General features: G+C 40.8%; 1 protein-coding gene across 1 annotated transcript in view; it reads left to right on the top strand.

Moving 5' to 3' along the window:
* Positions 1-20,519, top strand: part of mgat4b (alpha-1,3-mannosyl-glycoprotein 4-beta-N-acetylglucosaminyltransferase B) — a 187,292-nt gene that overhangs the window by 618 nt on the left and 166,155 nt on the right. The gene's annotated exons all lie outside the window — the stretch shown is intronic.

Raw genomic sequence — 20,519 nt, forward strand, 5'->3', positions numbered from 1 at the left:
CCTGGTGTGGGTACTGAGGGGTGCAGGAGGTAGCATTTCACTTTGCTTTTTAAGCAGTGGGCAGCGATAGCTCAGCTGTCTAGCAATCAGAATGTTGCTGGGCCAAGCCCCACCACCCTGGGCAAGACCCTCAACCCTCAGTTGCTCAATTGCCGAAAATGTAAATGTACCTATTAAGTTTCAATCTGGTGCCATTAGATGTGAGGTGGTAGTGAACATATGGATCACGTATGTATATGCTGTGTGGCACCAGACCGAGGGCCGACAATTTGATCGCCCTCTGACCCATCCGTCAGTGGGAACGGTGCACCACAGGACCAAAGCATATATTTATAGTGATGAGTTGGTTCTGGTTGGCTTTTAAACGATCACAGACCCCATCAGTGCTCCTTTAATGAGCTGGCATCAAGAAAAGCATGCTGGGTGTGAATAAATACAGGTAGTGCCCGTTACTGCTGGAGATCAAACTCAGTTAGTTTGTTTATGTGTAAATACTGAGTTGTTAGTTTTTATTACAAATGATGATAGATCTGTTGGTCCTGAATGATGCGTAGGGTGCAAATAAATATAGACACGCGTCTGTATAACTAGATGTGTGGTGTTTTGAAGCATCTGATTCCTGCACACATCATTTCTTTACCATCATACTCTTGTTTTGTTTGTATATGTGGGCACGCTGGTGGACCACCATAGAACAACAGCAGATAATGTTGTGGACTGGAGATATCTTGCTGTTTTTTCTAGTTCTTAAAGGATTACAGGCCACATTAGATTTGTGTAAACATCGGATCTGTTGGATGTGTTAGGAATGAAGGGTGCAGTAGCTCCAGTAAACATCTTGATCCTGCACGTATCTGCTGGTGGACATCAATGCATCAGGCTCTCGCAAGTTTGCCACATGAATTGAGCAGTGCCTCAATTTATTTGCACCCTGACCCTGACATGTGGTTCTTGCACACATAATTTCTTTACCATCATACTCTTGTTTTGTTTGTATATGTGGGCACGCTGATGGACCACCATAGAACAAGAGCAGATATTGATATGGACAGGAGATATCTCGCAGTTCTTTCTAGTTCTTAAATGATTACAGGCCACACTAGATTTGTGTAAACATCAGATGTGTTGGATGTGTTAGGAATGAAGGGTGCAGTAGCTCTATAGATGTGTGGTGTTGGTAAACATCTTGATCCTGCACAGATCTGCTGGTGGACATCAGGACATCAAGCTCTCGCCAAGTTTGCCTCAATTTATTTGCACCCTGACTCTTTTAAAAGCATACTGAGCTGATTTGCCAATCCGTTAATGTTTGATGGAAAGGAAACGTATCTGATATACGTCCTGTGTCTGCTTCGGTCCTAATGTGTTGTATTGTCCTGCCTTTAGATGTGTGGTGTTTTGAAGCATCTGATTCCTGCAAACATCATTTCTTTACCATCATACTCTTGTTTTGTTTGTATATGTGGACACGCTGATGGACCACCATAGAACAAGAGCAGATATTGATGTGGACTGGAGATATCTCGCTGTTTTTTCTAGTTCTTAAAGGATTACAGGCCACATTAGATTTGTGTAAACATCAGATGTGTTGGATGTGTTAGGAATGAAGGGTGCAGTAGCTCTATAAATGCTTGGCAGGCTCGTCTTTTAGATGCGTGGGGTTAGTAAACATCTTGATCCTGCACATATCTGCTGGTGGACACCAAGACATCAAGCTCTCGCCAAGTTTGCCACATGAATTGAGCACTTTCTTAATTTATTTGCACCCTGACATGTGGTTCCTGCACATATAATTTATTTACCATCATACTCTTGCCTTGTTTGTGTATGTGGGCACGCTGATGGACCACCATAGAACAAGAGCAGATATTGATTCGGACTGGAGATATCTTGCTGTTTTTTCTAGTTCTTATATGATTACAGGCCACATTAGATTTGTGTAAACATCAGATGTGTTGGATGTGTTAGGAATGAAGGGTGCAGTAGCTCTATAGGTGTAAAGGTTTACTGCTTGGCAGGCTCGTCTTTTAGATGTGTGGTGTTAGTAAACATCTAGATCCTGCACAGATCTGCTGGTGGACATCAAGACATCAAGCTCTTGCCAAGTCCAAGTTTGCCTCAATTTATTTGCACCCTGACTCTTTTAAAAGCAACATACTGAGCTGATTTGCCAATCCGTTAATGTTTGATGGAAAGGAAACGTATCTGATATACGTCCTGTGTCTGCTTCAGTCCTAATGTGTCGTATTGTCCTGCCTTTAGATGTGTGGTGTTTTGAAACATCTGATTCCTGCACACATCATTTCTTTACCATCATACTCTTGTTTTGTTTGTATATGTGGGCACGCTGGTGGACCACCATAGAACAAGAGCAGATATTGATGTGGACTGGAGATATCTCGCTGTTTTTTAAGTTCTTATATGATTACAGGCCACATTAGATTTGTGTAAAGATCAGATTTGTTGGATGTGTTAGGAATGAAGGGTGCAGTAGCTCTATAGATGTGTGGTGTTAGTAAACATCTTGGTCCTGCACGTATCTGCTGGTGGACACCAAGACATCAAGCTCACGCCAAGTTTCCCACACAAATTGAGCAGTGCCTCAATTTATTTGCACCCTGCACTCTTTTACTCTTTTAAAAGCAACATACTCAGCTAATTCGAGAATCTGTTAGTCTCTGATGGAAAGGAAACGTATCCGCAATACGCCTGTGTCTGCTTCGGTCCTAATGTGTCAGTTCTGAGAGACATAGATGGTACAGATAATAAGGCGTGGTTCCCACGGAACTGCTTGGCTTTCTTGTTTTTGTGTTTTGTAGTGTTAGCGGAAATCCGAATCCTGCACGCATCAGCTGGTTCACATCAATCTCCTGCCAAGTTCATATAAGTAGGAATACAGAGTTTTTAGCTCATTAGGTGCGCCGTGTATGAAGTAGATAAATGTGGAAGGTATGCAGTTACTGACTGTAGACCATCTGTTGCTGTACAGACAGCCTCATTTGTCAGCCTCAACTACCCATCCAGTAATGAAAGGGAACAACCACATGACTGGGGCAAATATAGAAACTATTACAGTTTGTTACAGCAAACATCATCAGGTTTATAAACAGCTTTAAATAAAAGAAGTACTCATACTGGTGTAAGTGGCCGAATTTACAGTGGGAGCCAAAGGTCGGAGACCACTTGAAAAATGCTTCGATTTAGAATTTTTTTTTATTTTTATAGATGTTTGTTTGTTTATTAGGATTTTAACGTCATGTTTTAACATGTTCTTTTCATCAGTTCACAAGTTTAATGTCAAACACAGTCATGGACAATTTTGTATCTCCAATTCTCCTCACTTGCATGTTTTTGGACTGTGGGAGGAAACCGGAGCTGCTGGAGGAAACCCACACAGACACGGGGAGAACATGCAAACTCCACACAGAAAGGACCCGGACCGACCCACTTGGGGATCGAACCCAGGAACTTCTTGCTTAAAGGTGACACTGCTTCTTTTTTTTTAGATGTAGTAATATGTTTTTCGTTACAAATCACATAATCAGCACAAGAATGTCAGTGTAAATCTTCATGGAGTTTAGTTCAGGTGATTGTCGATATGGTGTGTAGTACCATACTGTTCAAGTGGGCATTCTAGGGGGTGACATTTTGCCCTATTACCCACCCACCAGTGGAAAAGGGCACCACGGTGGTTAAGGTACTGGTCTAGTAATCAGAAGGTTGCCGGTTCAAGCCTCACCACTGCCAGGTTGCCTAATTGCTTTGATTGTATACTGTCTCAGTATTGTAGGTCGCTTTGGATAGAAGTGTTTGCAAAATGCCGAAAATGTAAATTACCTATAACTAATATATCGTATACTGTATATAATAATAACTATAATGATATCTATATTTCTATATTTATACTTATATATCTGTATATATTGTTTATAAGAATAGATACACTACTACTTCTATTATTATTTTGCCAGATGCACAATTTGTACATACTTTTTTGCATATCGTATATTGTATATCTATCTATCTATCTATCTATCTATCTATCTATCTATCTATCTATCTATCTATCTATCTATCTATCTATCTATCTATCTATCTATCTATCTATCTATCTATCTAAATAAAAAAGCCTAATGAAATTTAGTTTAGGTGACTGTAGACAGAAGTTCCTGACAGTCAGCACACCTTGATCTTTGGACTTGTGGAGGAAGAGCATTTCATATAAACACTCATAAACACTCATAGTTTTTGAAGTGGCTTGTACAGCGAGCTCATGATTAGGTGTCCTCATACTTTTAGCCATACACTCCACATTCCTGCCAGTGTTTGCTGTCCACAGTGTCCTAAAATAGACAAAATTTTGGTTGTGCTGCAGTTCAGTGTTGCAACATTTTAATACAGTTAATGATATCAGGATCAAACACTGTGAGCTCCGTTAGTGGTCAGAAAGGCAGATCTCTACAGTATAGTGACCACTGATGTATCCCACATACCCACACATTCACCCTGATACCTGATGCTCAATTTGCATCCAGCAGATTTGCATACTGTGCACCTGGTTCACGTTTCAGTTTAACACAGAGACCAGTGTGGAAATGCTCAACAATTAAATAAACATAGTTCATTTGTGCACTTATGTTTTACATGTATTTAAAAAGGTACAGATCGAGGGATCAGTCAGATGCAGGTTAGATTTGGCCTCGGCCAAATTAAAACTGACTTTTCACTTGATGCCCAGAGAATTTTGGACACAACAATACGAACCAGTTTATTAGAAAAGACACTTTGATTGAAAGAATTGAAGGTAAAAGAGGAAGAGGACGGCCAGCAACTGCACAGATAGTTACAATTACCGCAACTCTGACCAGGATGATGTTATTTATATATAAATAAATGAAAATAAATTATATAAAGAAATAAATGGACTTTTTTCTTAACTTGATGTCTATTTCTACTATTTCTACCACATTATGTTGTTACAACATCTTATTTTTTATCAACACACACACACACACACACACACACACACACACGCACACTCATTTACTTAATTACGGACTCGCTCTTGTTTCTTCGTTTGTCATGTTTAAGAAGCTGCTGGTAGACGTGACACAGCCATGGAAATGTAAAGCTTGCTCATCTGTGCAGTGATACCTGCAGCTTCTAATTTAGCTGTTTTTTTCCCTATTGTATTGATGCATTTTCTCCACTTTTTCTCTCAATTTAGTGTAGTCAGTCTGTCTTCCGCTGCTGGAGGATCTCTGATTGCCTTCGGGGAGGGTATATTTTCTCCTCCGACCCGTGTGCGGTCCTAGTGGACCCCTTCTTTTCGCCTATGCATTCTTCACAGGCACCTCTAGCTGCTAATCAGGGTCCTTACACAGCGTTTGAAGACCCCACCCACATAGTCCGGTCATGCCTCCCTAGCAGAAACGTGTCTGCTGCAGGCACTGCCAATTATGCCCGCTAGATGGCACGCAGCCGACCGGTGGCAGAGCCGAGATTCTAACCAAGGAGTTCAGAATCTCAGCGCTGGTGTGCTAGCGGAATATCCACCTGGGCGCCTAGGACAGCTTTGTTTTTGACGTTTCTTGAAATAAATCTGACTGTCCATTTAGTATAAGGTAAAAGTCTGGACGTTCTTTTGACTGTTGTTAGGTGTACAAACTCGCCTATTTATACAATACGTTCATTGGTCTTGTGGAACTGCATATATATTTAGGCTCATGTAATATAATGAGGTTGTTTTTGACACTTATACACTGAAAATAACACAAATATAATATAAAAACACTGAAATAAAAAGCTGATTCTCACAATCTCTCAGAACCTCGAGCTGTAACACAAGTTTAAAAGTGAAACAGGGAGGAAAATCCAGAAAAACACAGATACACGTGGAGCTGTAACACTGGATCTGATGGTTATTCCACACAAACGCAAATTCGTCTCATATTCACACTTTGATGACGTATTACCGCTCAAGCCGAACGCTGAACAAATCAACTGTTCATCGTTAATTTAAAATTAAATAAATGCATTTTTAAAAAACTAACTGAACATGTTGAGTTTAAGGGAAACGTTGAGTTTAAGGGTACAAATTTATCGACAAAGGTTGTTGAGTTTCAAAGACTTTGAGTTAAGGGGACGTTGAGTTACAAGGTACCACTGAATTTGAAAACAGTTGTAGAAATCATTAAAATTCCAAGTGTATGTAAATGTTTTATTGTAACTGAAAGCATGTGGACGTCAGACTGAATCAGATCATCTGAGTCTGTTTATAAATCCTGACCCACCCAGTCCTGTAAAGCTTCAAAGCTTTTTACTGATTCGAGCTCGTGTTTATTTGCTAAGTGGCCGTTTGACTTTAGTGCCCGTGTTCTTTATTGCCCGTCTAATAAATATTTTTATTTGATGTAGTTGGCACAACTTCACTTCTATAAAACGCAACCGATTCTGCAGATTAAACAGCTCAACGTTTTTGCAGTTGTATGTCTAATGGAGCCAGACATCAGCACAAGGACTATACACTATATCGCCTAAAGTATTTGGACGCATGAGCTTGTTGGACATCCCATTTCAAAAACAAATGCTGTTAAAATAAGGTTTATTATTTATTTATTTATATTTAGCGTCATGTTGGTTCCATTCATGACAGGACAGGTAGTTACTCATTACACAAGATTCATCAGTTCAGGTTTAATGTCAAACACAGTCATGGACAATTTTGTATCTCCAGTTTATCTCACTTGCACGTCTTTGGACTGTGGGAGGAAACCGGAGCAGACACAGGGAGAACATGCAAACTCCACACAGAAAGGGGAATCGAACCAACCCAGGGCCTTCTTGCTGTGAGGTGACAGTGCTACCCACCGAGCCGCCCCATTAAAATAAGGTGACCAGCTATAACAACAGCCACTTTTCTGAGAAAGCTTCTCTCAAGGATTTGAAGTATGTCTGTAGGAATTTGTGCCCATTTAGTCAAAATATATCAGCATTTGTATGAATGGGCGCTGATGTTGGTCGAGAAAGCATCAATTGATGTTCCAGTTCATTCCAAAGCTGTTCAGTGAGGCTGAGGTCAGAGCTTTGTGCAGGTCACTGGAGGCCACAGGGACAGAGTCATGCAGGAACAGAAAAGGGCCTTCCCTAAACTGTTGCTGCAGAGTTGGATGAATATAATTTCTTGATATCTTTGATTTAATACACCTCCGAAATCTGAGGGGCCAGAGGGGCCTGTCATATTGTGACAACCAGTTCTCAGTTCTGCGCTGTTCCCGGTTCTGTCCACTTTCTCCGTTGAGCGCTGCGGACGTTTTTGTGTCTTTTATTTGTTACTGTGTTTCTGTTTTTTTGGCCACCTCATTTATTTCCTACAATCCCTTTTTGTTAGTGGATTTTAACCACAGTATTGTTCTTGAAAGATTTGAACTCTTGGAACTCAGGCACTGCCATTCCCAGCAGCGTGGCTTTTACCATTATGCCACATAAGCTCACGTAATATAATATAATACAGTCGACCCTTGAGTTACGAATGGTTTACCATACGAACATTTCGGGGTTATGAACGATCTTTTTTAACTTAACGTACGAACAAATTAACATTACGAACCGAAATTTGCGAAACACGTGACGGCACGAACAAGTTAACTCCGACCGTCTCTCTCTCTCTCACTCTCTCTGTGGTGGGTCACTCTCTCTCTCTCTCTCTCTCTCTCTCTCTCTATATATATATATATATATATATATATATATATATATATGTATATACAGTGAGCGGACAGCGGACTGTGTTTTTTCTGTGTTTTCTTTTTATTTTGTAAAATTCAATATTAAAATGGCCTCAAAAAAGATGCAGAGGAAGCGTAGTGGTGAGAAAATGAACAAATCTGTTACTATTCGTTGTGTTGTATAATTACTCCTGCCAGTAGGTGTCACTGTGTATCAGACAGAGGGGACAGTGAGTGAGAGAGAAGAAGGAACTCGGCTCAGTAAAGTATTCTTTCTTTTGTGCAATTACAAAATACAACACTTGAAATAAAGAAGGAAATAATAGAGAAATATGAGAGTTATTGTTGTTTCTGGTAGATACATTTTATTAAAAAAGAAGGAAATGTATTATGGTGTATGATACAGCAGACGTACTGTACTGAAATGTGGTGTGTGTTTATGTACAGTACAGTACTACTGTGTATTGTTGTTTATTATTGTTTATTACAGTAATGTCTATTCTATAATTTAAAATTAAGGGAAAATATACTTGTATTTATAACAAAAACGACCATTTAAGACATTAGAAAGGTTAGGTAAGGGTGGGGGGGTTTGAGAGGTCTGGCACGGATTAATTCTATTTACATTATTTCTTATGGGAAAAATAGGTTTAACTAACGAACATTTTGACTTAAGAACAGCCCTTCAGAACCAATTATATTCGTAAGTCAAGGGTCTACTGTACATGATATGATATAATATTGTGGTGGGTCCAGCTTTCCACAATCACAGTGCAGTAACACACCCTGGACAGGACATCAATTCATCTCCCTTTACCCCCGGACATAGCAGACAATCATAGAGACAGACAATAATTACGTCTAAATGTAGACGCCTAAATGGCTGATAGCACTGCTGCAGATTTTAACCCTGGATCCCAGCGATAGGGGGCTAGTGTAATTTACCGTTGTGCCACCCAAGTTTCAAATGTTATAATAACATGTGGCAACAGAAATGTTAAATATAGTTTTTTGGTTAAAGCATTTGCACTTGGGTTCTTTTCATTCTTGCAGGTGCGAGGCTTCACCTCATGATTCAATAGCGAGGCGAGACGCGACTGTTTGTACGTCTGTATGTCCTATTGTTCACAGGGATTTGGGTTGATTTCCGTTCTTCATTGTGAATTTTGCGGTTTAATTCAGCTCCCACGTGTCTGCTCTTTATTGACACATCATTTTGTCTCACAGAAAAGAGGCCACAAGGCGATTCGGCGCAAAGGTCAGACGTACTGTGGAGAAATGATGTTGTAAATAGAAGGAAAACACTCAGGTACAGATTGCACACTGAGGTCTGTATTCAACCGCACGGACTAGAGGCCTAGAGAAGGCTGAAAGGTGTATTCATCACATGTGAGGGTTGCTTCCACTTTAATCATCGTGTGTGTGTGTACTGTGTGTGTTGTGTGTATTCTGGCAGTTGGTAAATAGGGTGTAAACAAGTTACTAGGAGCTCCCACCCTAAATAAACGGTTTTTGCACTTTAATATGGTCGAGGTCCTGGAGACTTCACGATTTAACAAGGCGTTCATCAGGCTGATACTAACACCGACCAGGCATAACATTATGAGCACTGACAGGTGAAGTGAATAACTCTGATTATATCTTCATCACGGCACCTGTTAGTGGGGGGGATATATTAGGCAGCAGGTGAACATTTTATCCTCAAAGTTGATGTTAGAAGCAGGAAAAATGATCCAGCGTGAGGATTTGAGGGAGTTTCACAAGGACCAAATTGTGATGGCTAGACGACTGGGTCAGAGCATCTCCAACACTGCAGCTCTTGTGGGGTGTTCCTGGTCTTCAGTGGTCAGTATCTATCAAAAGGGGGCCAAGGAGGGAACAGTGGTAAACCGGAGACAGGGTCATGGGCGGCCAAGGCTCATTGATGCACGTGGGGAGTGAAGGCTGGCCCGTGTGGTCCGATCCAACAGATGAACTATTGTAGCTGAGGTTGCTGAAGAAGTTCATGCTGGTTCTGATAGAAAGGTGTCAGAATACACAGAGCATCACAGTCTGTTGCATATGGGGCAGCAAAAGGGGGACCAACACAATATTAGGAAGGTGGTCATAATGTTATGCCTGATCGGTGTATGGCCAAAAGTATTTGGACACCCGATCATGAACTAGTTGGACATCCCATTTCAAAAACAAATGCTATTAGAATAGAGTGACAAGCTATAACAACAGCCGTTCTTCTGAGAAGGCTTCTCACAAGGATTTGAAGGATGTCTGGGGGAATTTGTGCTCATCCAGCCGAAAGATGACAGCATTAGTATGGCCGGGCACTGATGTTGGTCAAGAAAGCCTCAGTTGATGTTCCGGTTCATTCCAAAGCTGTTCAGTGAGGCTGAGGTCAGGGCTCTGTGCAGGACACTGGAGTTTCTTTATAGAGCTTTGCTTTGTACACAGGGGCACAGTCATGCCAGAACAGGAAAGGACCTTCCCTAAACTGTTGCTGCAAAGTTGAAAAGATATAATTTGCTCACCAGTTAGCAACTGTTGTAGCTGAAACGCATGAATTCAGAAATTAGAAGTGGTGTCCCAATACTTTTGTCCATAAAGAGCAAACTGACCAGTGGAGATATCAGATGGACAGTTCATTGTTTGAATATCAGTGCAGGCAGAATGAATCTCCCATGCATTTTTAATGTGCAGTGTTTCTCAATAAAATGTTATTAGATAACAGTGATCGACTGGCTCAGCGTCCAGCTTTTCTCTTTTTTCACTAAGCTGATAATGATGAGTTATACAGCTGCTGTATTTCTGCTTTTTAGAGATAGATTTCTACTCCACTGTGTTTGAGGAATTCATACTGTACATTTCACTGTACTGATCAGCCATAACATTAAAACCACCTCCTGGTTTCTACACTCACTGTCCATTTTATCAGCTCCACTTACCATATAGAAACACTTTGTAGTTCTACAATTACTGACTGTAGTTCATCTGTGTCTCTGCATGCTTTGTTACCCCCTTTCATGCTGTTTTTCTATGGTCAGGACCACCACAGGACCACCACAGAGCAGGTATTATTTAGGTGGTGGATGATTCTCAGCACTGCAGTGACACTGACATGGTGGTGGTGTGTTAGTGTGTGTTGTGCTGGAGTTTTTAAATTCCGTGTCCACTCACTGTCCACTCTATTATTCAGAGACGATCGCTCATTTATTGCTGCTGTTTGAGTTGGTCATCTTCTAGACCTTCATCAGTGGTCACAGGATGCTGTTGGCTGGATGTCAACAGTGACAGTGACAGTGGGGTGTTTAAAAACTCCAGCGGCGCTGCTGTGTCTGATCCACTCATACCAGCACAACACACACTAACACGCCACCACCATGTCAGTGTCACTGCAGTGCTGAGAATGACCCACCACCTAAATAATACCTGCTCTGTGGTGGTCCTGTGGGGGTCCTGACCATAGAAGAACAGCATGAAAGGGGGTAACAAAGCATGCAGAGAAACAGATGGACTACAGTTAGTAATTGTAGAACTACAAAGTGCTTCTATATGGTAAGTGGAGCTGATAAAATGGACAGTGAGTGTGGAAACAAGGAGGTGGTTTTAATGTTATGGCTGATCGGTGTAAATATATGATATAATATTGTGGTGGGTTCAGCTTTCCAGAATCACAGGGCACAGTGCAGTAACACAGTGCAGTAACACAGTGCAGTAACACAGTGCAGTAACACAGTGCAGTAACACAGTGCAGTGCATTATCCCCTGAAAGTAGACGCCCAAATGGCTGATAGCACTGCTGAGGATTTAAACTCTGGAGTAATAGTGTAATTTACCGTTGCACCACCCAGGCTCCAAATGTTATATTAATATGTGGCAACAGGACAGAGATGTTAATGATTGTTTACAGTGGGTGAATAAGCTGCTTTAAATTGCTCCTAAATGAGTTTGCGTGTACGAGTGTGTGTGTGTGTGTGTGTGTGTGTGTGTGTGTGTGTGTGTGAGAGTGAGTGTTTCCCTGTAATGGGTGGTATTATGTCCACTGTGTGTTTTCCCTGCACCCAGTACATCTAAGTGGTGCTGGAATCACTTGGACTCTGACCAGACTAATGCAGTTATTAAAAGTGAATGAATGAAAAATGTGCTCGTGCAAATGACGCTATCAAAAACATTTGTTTTAGTTTAATTATCAGTCGATATATTTAGTTGAGTATCAGATGTCAGTGTGTGAGTGTCAGTTACAGCTCTTGGAAGTGAAGTTCACCTCGTTGACTCTTGAACTCTTGAACTCTTGAACTCTTGGACTCTTGGATATCCGGAGCTATTTTGGAATCTGTATTGGAATTCTGCTCATGTTTGTCATGAGGCCCGTTTTGTAAGGTGAGCACACAAATTGACGGGCTGGTGTGTATTTTAGTGAACAGGTCAGGAACTTTTGGAGCACGGCTGGAGGACACTAAGCCACGATGGGATTTGAACAGCCCGGTATGGACGAGAGTTGTGAACTGTACCCCCAACAGAGCAAAATTGTACCCTTTGATTTGTAAATGGTACTTGCAGATTTAAAATGAGTGACCTCTGATTTTAGTTCATTCCTCCTTAACTGTGCACCGATTCTAAGGTTCGCATGGTGGTTATAGTGGACTAACATTAATAAATACATAAGCAATAATAAATATAAATACTAGGGATTTAACGATGCACCACAAGACAGTTAAAAATCGATTCACATGTGTAACGATTCAAATGGGTTTACATGTATAATGAATCGATATTCACTTTAAACAGCAGAGGGCGCTGGCGCTATTCACCTCGCCTGGTTGACGTCACTACAGGGTTGCCAGGTTCGGAATTTTCCAGCCAAATTTATTTATGAGGATACTTTCTTTCTTTAATTTTTATTTAATAATTTTTCCCACTTTTTTCCCCCAATTTTCTCCCCCTAATCTAGTCGTGTCCAATTACCCCGATTGCGTCCTCTACACTGATTCGACCCTTCACCGCTGACTGAGGACGCCTCTCAACTGACATACGCCCCCTCCGGCACGTACAGTCAGTACAGACTGCATTTTTCACCCGCACGAGTCGAGTTCATACACCGACGGGCACTGTGTACGGAGGGCCACACCCCCATCAGCATTATTCCTCAGCCCTGTGCAGGCGCCATCAGTCAGCCAGCAGGGGCCGCAGTCGCACCAGTTATGAGGACCTATGATCCGATTTTTTACCCTCTAACCCTGAACAACAGCCAATCGTTGTTCATGCTGCCGCCTAGCCCAGTCGGTGAGGCAGAGCTGAGATTCGATACGATGTATTCGAAACCCCAACTCTGGTGAGCTAGCGTACTTTGCCGCTGCGCCACCTGAGCGGCACTTTCTTTATTTGTATTATTCATTTATTTATTTAATGTGGGATTTATTTCATTTCAGTTATTTTTTTTACACAAAAAGGGAAATGTGCAGCGTTGTTTTGCATAGTTTGTACCTACCTCAAAAATAAAAGGACTTTCATTATTTAGATAAATAAAAGATAAGCACAAATACAGTATTTTATTTTATTACATTTTTTAAAAGAAATAATAAAAGGAAACGTTGTTATTATTTGTCTTCAATTTCATTTTGTTAAAAAAATCGGGAATCGGGCATATTTTTTCTTGTTAGTGACCCCTAAGGGGGATCGCTATATTTTTTGCACAGCTGCTACTGTAAACAGGAAATGACCCTGACTGTTTACATGCTTGTATGAACCTTTAGAGTATTGGTGTATGAGAGCTAAAACTAGATGCAGGTTTTGGTTTCCACACAACAGGTGAAATGATCGAGCAGTTATTTTTTTGCTAATCAGGTGGCGTTTTGTGGCTCTGCTCCAAATGAATCGGTTCTAACAAACCTCAGCTGAATTATGCATACGGGGTCTGTTGTGATGCCATGTTAGCGTCTGGTTACTGACAGACGTGGCCAACGAGACGATGAGTTTCTGTGTAGCTGCTCAAGCACTGATTTGAAATATTAGAACAGGACACTTATAATAATGAGCTTGTAAACGCAGTGAGGTTTTTTTAAATGTGGCTGAATTATTCAGGTTGGAGCGGATCCTGATCGTACGAGACCACTTGAACTGCAGCTCGTTCTGAAGAAGAGCCGGTGCTCCATCCGGCCTGCTAAGAAACAACCGTGCATTTATAATTCATGCGGCCGCGATAAACTGATCTCAGGTCAGCTGGAGACTTTTCTTTAGTGGTTTATATTACAGGATTTTGTGTCTCCTGACTCCAGTTTAGCTTCACTGTAGGGTTGCAAAATTTTGCTAATTTCTTTTGATCGATACCCGACGAGCTTGTCGTGTCTGATCAAAATATAAAATACATCAGAAAGTTTCATATTAACAAGTTACTTGTGCATTATTGATAAAATAATAATATGAATAATATAGTGAACAGTGGAGTGATGTAGAACAGTAAGAGCAACATTAACATTGTGAGTGGAGCCAGTTCAACATTATGAATGTAGGGCAGCTGTAGCCTAGTGGTTAAGGCAAGGCAAGGCAAGTTTATTTGTATAGCACCTTTCATACACAGTGGCAATTCAAAGTGCTTTACATAAGGAAAAATTAAAAGCATTAAAACATTCCTGAGATCTAGAACCTCAGAAAGACTTCTTGCAAACATTTAGTTACAATTAAGAACATGAAATTCAAACAAGAGAGATAAAAATTAAGAACATGAAAACTAAAGGAAAATATACCCTACAGTTTAGAGAATATAAAATTAAAACAGCACTACTCTATAAAGAATTATTAAGAGCATGAAAAACTAAAAGAAATATTGTAAAATGAGGGTAATAGCAAAAATTTCGAGCTCAATCATAGGCACAAGAAAAAAGAAAAGTTTTTAACCTGGATTTAAACATTTCTACATTTGAGGAACATCTAATATCTTCTGGCAGTCTGTTCCAGTTATATGCAGCCCAACAGCTAAATGCTGCTTCACCGTGTTAAGGTACTGACTAATAATCAAAAGGTCGCTGGTTTAAGCCCCACCACTGCCAGGCTGCCACTGTTGGGCCCTTGAGAAAGGCCCTTAACCCTCACTTGCTTTGGCAATAAACTGCTAACCGTTCATTACAAGCGCTAACTCAGCACAGCAATAAAAGTGGACACGCGGTCAGTGTATTAAAGCTTTTCCTGATGTCATTAGTGTCGTTATTACAGGATGATAAATGCGTTTTACCTTTATACTAGGACGTGATGCAAAATATCCACATCATTAGAGTTTAAAAATGTATGTATATATAATGTAACACACAGATCTTTAAGTGCAGAGTTTAATGTGCATTCAGACGCCGTACTGATGCAAACTGGCTTCATTGTTGTGGTTGTCATGTTGTTATATTATCTCGTTATACACTGATCAACCATAACATTAAAACCACCTCCTTGTTTCTACACTCACTGTCCATTTTATCAGCTCCACTTACCATATAGAAGCACTTTGTAGTTCTACAATTACTGACTGTAGTCCATCTGTTTCTCTGCATGCTTTGTTAGCCCCCTTTCATGCTGTTCTTCAATGGTCAGGTACCACCACAGAGCAGGTATTATTTAGGTGGTGGATAATTCTCAGCACTGCAGTGACACTGACATGGTGGTGGTGTGTTAGTGTGTGTTGTGCTGGTATGAGTGGATCAGACACAGCAGCGCTGCTGGAGTTTTTAAACACCTTAGTGTCACTGCTGGACTGAGAATAAAGAAGACTGAGAAAAATCTATTTATGTCTTAAATTGTTGATATCTTTGGCGCCCAGGTGGCGCAGCGGGATATTCTGCTAGCACACCAGCGCCAAGATTCTGAACTCCTCGGTTCGAACTGTTGATACTGGTCGCCATCTAGCGGGCATAATTGGCAGTGCCTGCAGCAGACACGTTTCTGCTGATGTGGGTGGGGTCTTCAAACGCTGTGTAAGGACCCTGATTGGCAGATAGAGAGGCGCCTGTACAGAATGCTGTGCGTGGGTCGGAGGAGGCGTGAGCAGCAATATATCCACCTCGACTGCAATCAGGGATCCACCAGCAGAGGAAGACAAATTGACTACACCAAAATGGGAGAAAATGGGAGAAAATGCATCACTAAAACTGTCAAATATGTGATTTGTAAAATGGTTTATAATACTGAAAGGGAAAACCTCTCTAAGACTAGAAGGGTGCAAACCTCTGACTCTTAGTGCAGAATTATACAGGCTGAAATTGTTAATGAAACAGACTCTACAATCTTAATGAAGTCAATATCAGCTATTAGCCGCTTAAAGATAACAATTAGTGTTAAGAAATTGAGTTCAGGGAGAAACGTACACGCACTATCATTAGAATGACACGTCTAGTATTAGAGCAGTTTAAGGTCCTCGTTTGACTCTCAATGAAAGGGAGAGTTTAATTTGGAAGCAAGTCTCTAAATAAGCATCAATGCCTGTTAGGATCGTCCATTAGCACATTAGAGTCTCTAATGCAGTGAGATAAAAGATTAGCAGTTAACACAAACATCGTTCTAATTATTGACATGATGCTTTCATGGACGCTGAGTTTTCACTGGAGTTACAGCACAGTCCCTGAGATTCTCCAGTCTCCAGGATTAAAGGTTTTAGAGATGGATGATGTGTGATTATTTAATATTAAAGGAGAACTGAAAAGTAAAACTGGTTCAGTCAGGCTGAATGGATATTTTTGTTCTATAGCGTCACTACAAGTACACTAATACCAAGTTCACACTACACGACTTTCCAGGTCGTCCGACGGCTGCACAGTTCACACTACACATCTGGATCTCTTGCACTCGGGAGTCTTATAAGTCGTTGTGTATTTCACACTATTTTTTTTATTTTATTTTATTTTATTTAACCAGGAAATTAATGATCTACACACTACATGACTGATCGGCGATAGAGGGTCACACACTACACCATCTATCACCGGGAGGAATCTCAGACGAGTCTATCTGGTCTCCCAAACTACGTTTGGTCATGAAACCACACGCGAGAAGTGACGAGAGGTTTAATGATACCACGTCTATAAATGTACGTCAACAAAAAGCGAGTGATCTGAGTTGTTTGTGTGCTGATGTGCAGCCTAAAAGAAAAGAGGAAAAATAAATGAATCTGGGTGGATTTGGCAACACGACCAGCATGGATCGTCTGTTCTGTAGTGAGTTGGAGGTTAATAAATATATTTTGCAATGCAGTGTGGGTATTATGGTTTGGCGTGGCCGATAAGATCACAAATACTGTAAAGCTTGTGTGTGTACTGATGTATTCTGATAGAAACTATATTACGCCCCTGTCCCATCTTTTTACACTCCTCCCCTGGGTTTCCCCTCACCCCGTATCCTGCGTTCTCATTGGCTGTAGTTTGACATATCACTCGCTGCCTCACGCCTTTCATATACATGATTTTGAGTCTCCGACTGGTCCGGATATTTGACATGCTAGATATTTAGTCGCAGAGCGCTCGTCAAGCCGCTCGGATCGAGTCGTTGAACAGTTCACACATAGCAATCGAGAGCCGAGTTTCGATCCCCAAACGAATGCCAAGTTGCTTCCGAGCTGCCACATCTAGCGGGCGAGCGAAAATCAGGGCAAAAATCATGTAGTGTGAACCACGCAGAAGTAGCTTGTAAGTAGTAAAACCATTTTTACAACCAGTAGATTGTGACTTAACTGAGAGCTGGACTGGTCTGTCCATAGAGACTCCAACTTTGGTTTAATCATCTTCTGGTCACTGTCTATAAGAAGTCTAGCAGGTTGTAATGGTGATCTCTAGGTACTCCAGTTTCCTTTTACCTCTCAAAAATTCCTGCCTTACATTTAATGTTTAGTGACCAGGATGAAGCTTTAAATAAAGATAAATAAATGACTGAGTGCTTAACTGTTTTATTTATTTATTTATTTATTTATTTATTTATTTATTTATTTATTTATTTATTCTTGCTGTGCTTGATTACTATATTTTGATTGATCGGGTTGCCATCTGTAGATGGTTCTCAAATGCACTTTAATAGCAGTGAATCAATAGAATAGAATAGAATATATTAGACATACATACAGATACACAAGCACAGTACAGTGAAATTCTTTTTCTGTGTATCCGAGTTTGATTGGAAGCTGGGATCAGAGCGCAGGGTCAGCCTGGAGCCGAGAGGGTGCATGGCATTCAAACCCACAACCTTTTGATTAGTAGTTCAAAGCTCCACACACTGACTACCACTGTAAAACCCAACAATGTCAAATTGCTAAAGTCCAGGCTCTAAAATACCCAAGTTTTGGAGTCTTTCTCACAAACGGATTTGCCTTACAAACACCAAACAGAGTAATTTTGCATACAAGCACAAAGCAAAACTCGTTCAGTCGGGCTGAATGGATATTTTTGTTTGATAGCGTCACTACAAGTAAACTAAGTAGCTTGTAAGTAGTAAAACCATTTTTATTGGGACTCAACTGGTAGAGCTGGACTGGTCTGTCTATACAGACTCCAACCTTGGTTTGATCATCACTTCTGGTCACTGTTAGAATATTAGCAGGTTGTAATGGTGCTTAAAATGAAGCTTTAAATAAAGAAAAATAAATGATCGAGTGCTTTATTTATTTTCTTGCTGTGCTTGATTACTCTATTTTGATTGATTAAGTCAGCATCTGCAAATGGTTCTTAAATGCACTTTAATAGCAGGGAATCAATAGAATAGAATAGAATATATTAGACATACAGTACATACAGATACACAAGCACACTACAGTGAAATTCTTTTTCTGTGTATCTGGTCAGAGCGCAGGGTCAGCCTGGACCAAGGAGGGTTAAGGACCTTGTTTAAGGGCCCGGCGGTGGCTGCATGGCATTCAAAGCCACAACCTTTCGATTAATAACTCAAAGCTTCATCCACTAGGCTACCACTGTAAAACCCAACAATGTAAAATTGCTAAAGTCCAGGCTCTAAAATCCCCAGGTTTTTGAGTCTTTCTCACAAACACCAAACAGAGTAATTTTGCATACAAGCACAAAGTAAAAGTTGTTCAGTCGGGCTGAATGGATATTTTTGTTTGATAGCGTCACTACAAGTAAACTAAGTAGCTTGTAAGTAGTAAAACCATTTTTACAACCAGTAGATTGGGACTCAACATGGTTCCTACTCCAGTCTCCTGTTACCTCTTAGAAATACCCCTGTTCAGTACAAACACCAAACAGAGAGAAGTGTTTGCTTTATTATAAATGTTAAACATGCAAGGTAATAAATAAATCAAAGCAGGGCAGCACGGTGGCTCGGTGGGTAGCACTGTCGCCTCACAGCAAGAAGGTCCTGGGTTCGATCCCCAGGTGGGGCGGTCCGGGTCCTTTCTGCGTGGAGTTTGCATGTTCTCCGCGTGGATTTACTACAGGAGCTCCGGTTTCCGCCCATAGTCCAAAAACATGCAGTCAGGTTGATTGGAGACACTGAATTGCCCTATAAGTGAATGAGTGTGTGTATGTGTATGTCTGTGTATGTGTGTCTGCCCTGTGATGGACTGGCGCCTTGTCCAGGGTGTTACTGTGTGCCTTGCGCCCATTGAAAATCTGGGATAGGCTCCAGGCTCAATTTTACAGACCGGCATGGGTGGGAGGATTTTAAATAGAATGATATGACGAGCATAATAAAATACACACAAGTGCATAACAATAACAATACTACTCACCAATGATGGAAAACCAGTGGGAACCCTGAGCGTTTCATTTTTGCACTCATTTTAGCAGCTTGTGGGCATCATTATTTGGTATCACGTGACTGAAATAGGTGTCAAATGCTTTAAAAAAATAAAAAATAAAAAAATCTTTCAGAGTGTGATTGTTAGTAAAACAGAAAAAACCAAAACGTTTATTTTTCTGTGTGCGGCGGTAATAAATGACCCGCGGACCGGTACCGGTCCATGGCCCGGTGGTTGGGGACCACTGCTGTAAAGGTTATTTAGTCAGTGCAGTTTTTATAACATACAGGATATCTTTAGTGTGATTACCTGAAAACATACAGAGTAAAATGATGATTTAGCTTAGCTTTAAAAATAATACAGTCTGTAACGCTATGGGCTATGACAAGACAAGAGGGGGGCGGACACACTTGCAGAGATGTATTAACTAAAGTTTAATAATAACAACAAGACACGACAAGGTAATACAAGACAGGTTGGAACTAGACAAGACAAACTAACAAGACCTATGCTAAACTTAACTAAACACACATGAACAAAGCTAAACTAAACTAAGCAAAACTAAACAAGGCATGAACAGTAACAAACAGACAGGACAAACCGAACAGAGCTAACAAACAGAGCTAACAGCCAGAGTTAACACACATGAACAGAGATAAACATGGCTGACAGACAGACAGATCAAAATTAAGCAAAGTAAATTCAAGCAAAACCAAACCAACAGAACAGAGTTCTGAGATTGGAGACTGCCTCCTTAAATACACAGAGAATTAGCCCTCATCAAGGTTCAGCTGTGGGTAATTAGCGGCGGGGACCAATCATAACGAGGGGCGTTGGCTTCAGCATGTGCTCCTGGAGAGTGGGGCGTGGCACCTAGGCGCACTCCTGGAGCACACAGAGGCTGGAACCGTGACACAGTCAACTGTATAAATTAGTCAGTTGTAGTCAGCTTACTTGACTGTGGACGGTGTCACCTGTGTTCCAGGGGCTTTAGATTAAGCTGTAGGTTTTTTTTTTTTTTTAATTTGATGGTTCTTAAATAACAGCTCCTGATTTGGACACATTTACTTATTAATACTTAT

Source organism: Trichomycterus rosablanca, chromosome 8 (genome assembly GCF_030014385.1).
Source record: "Trichomycterus rosablanca isolate fTriRos1 chromosome 8, fTriRos1.hap1, whole genome shotgun sequence".
NCBI lineage: Eukaryota > Metazoa > Chordata > Actinopteri > Siluriformes > Trichomycteridae > Trichomycterus > Trichomycterus rosablanca.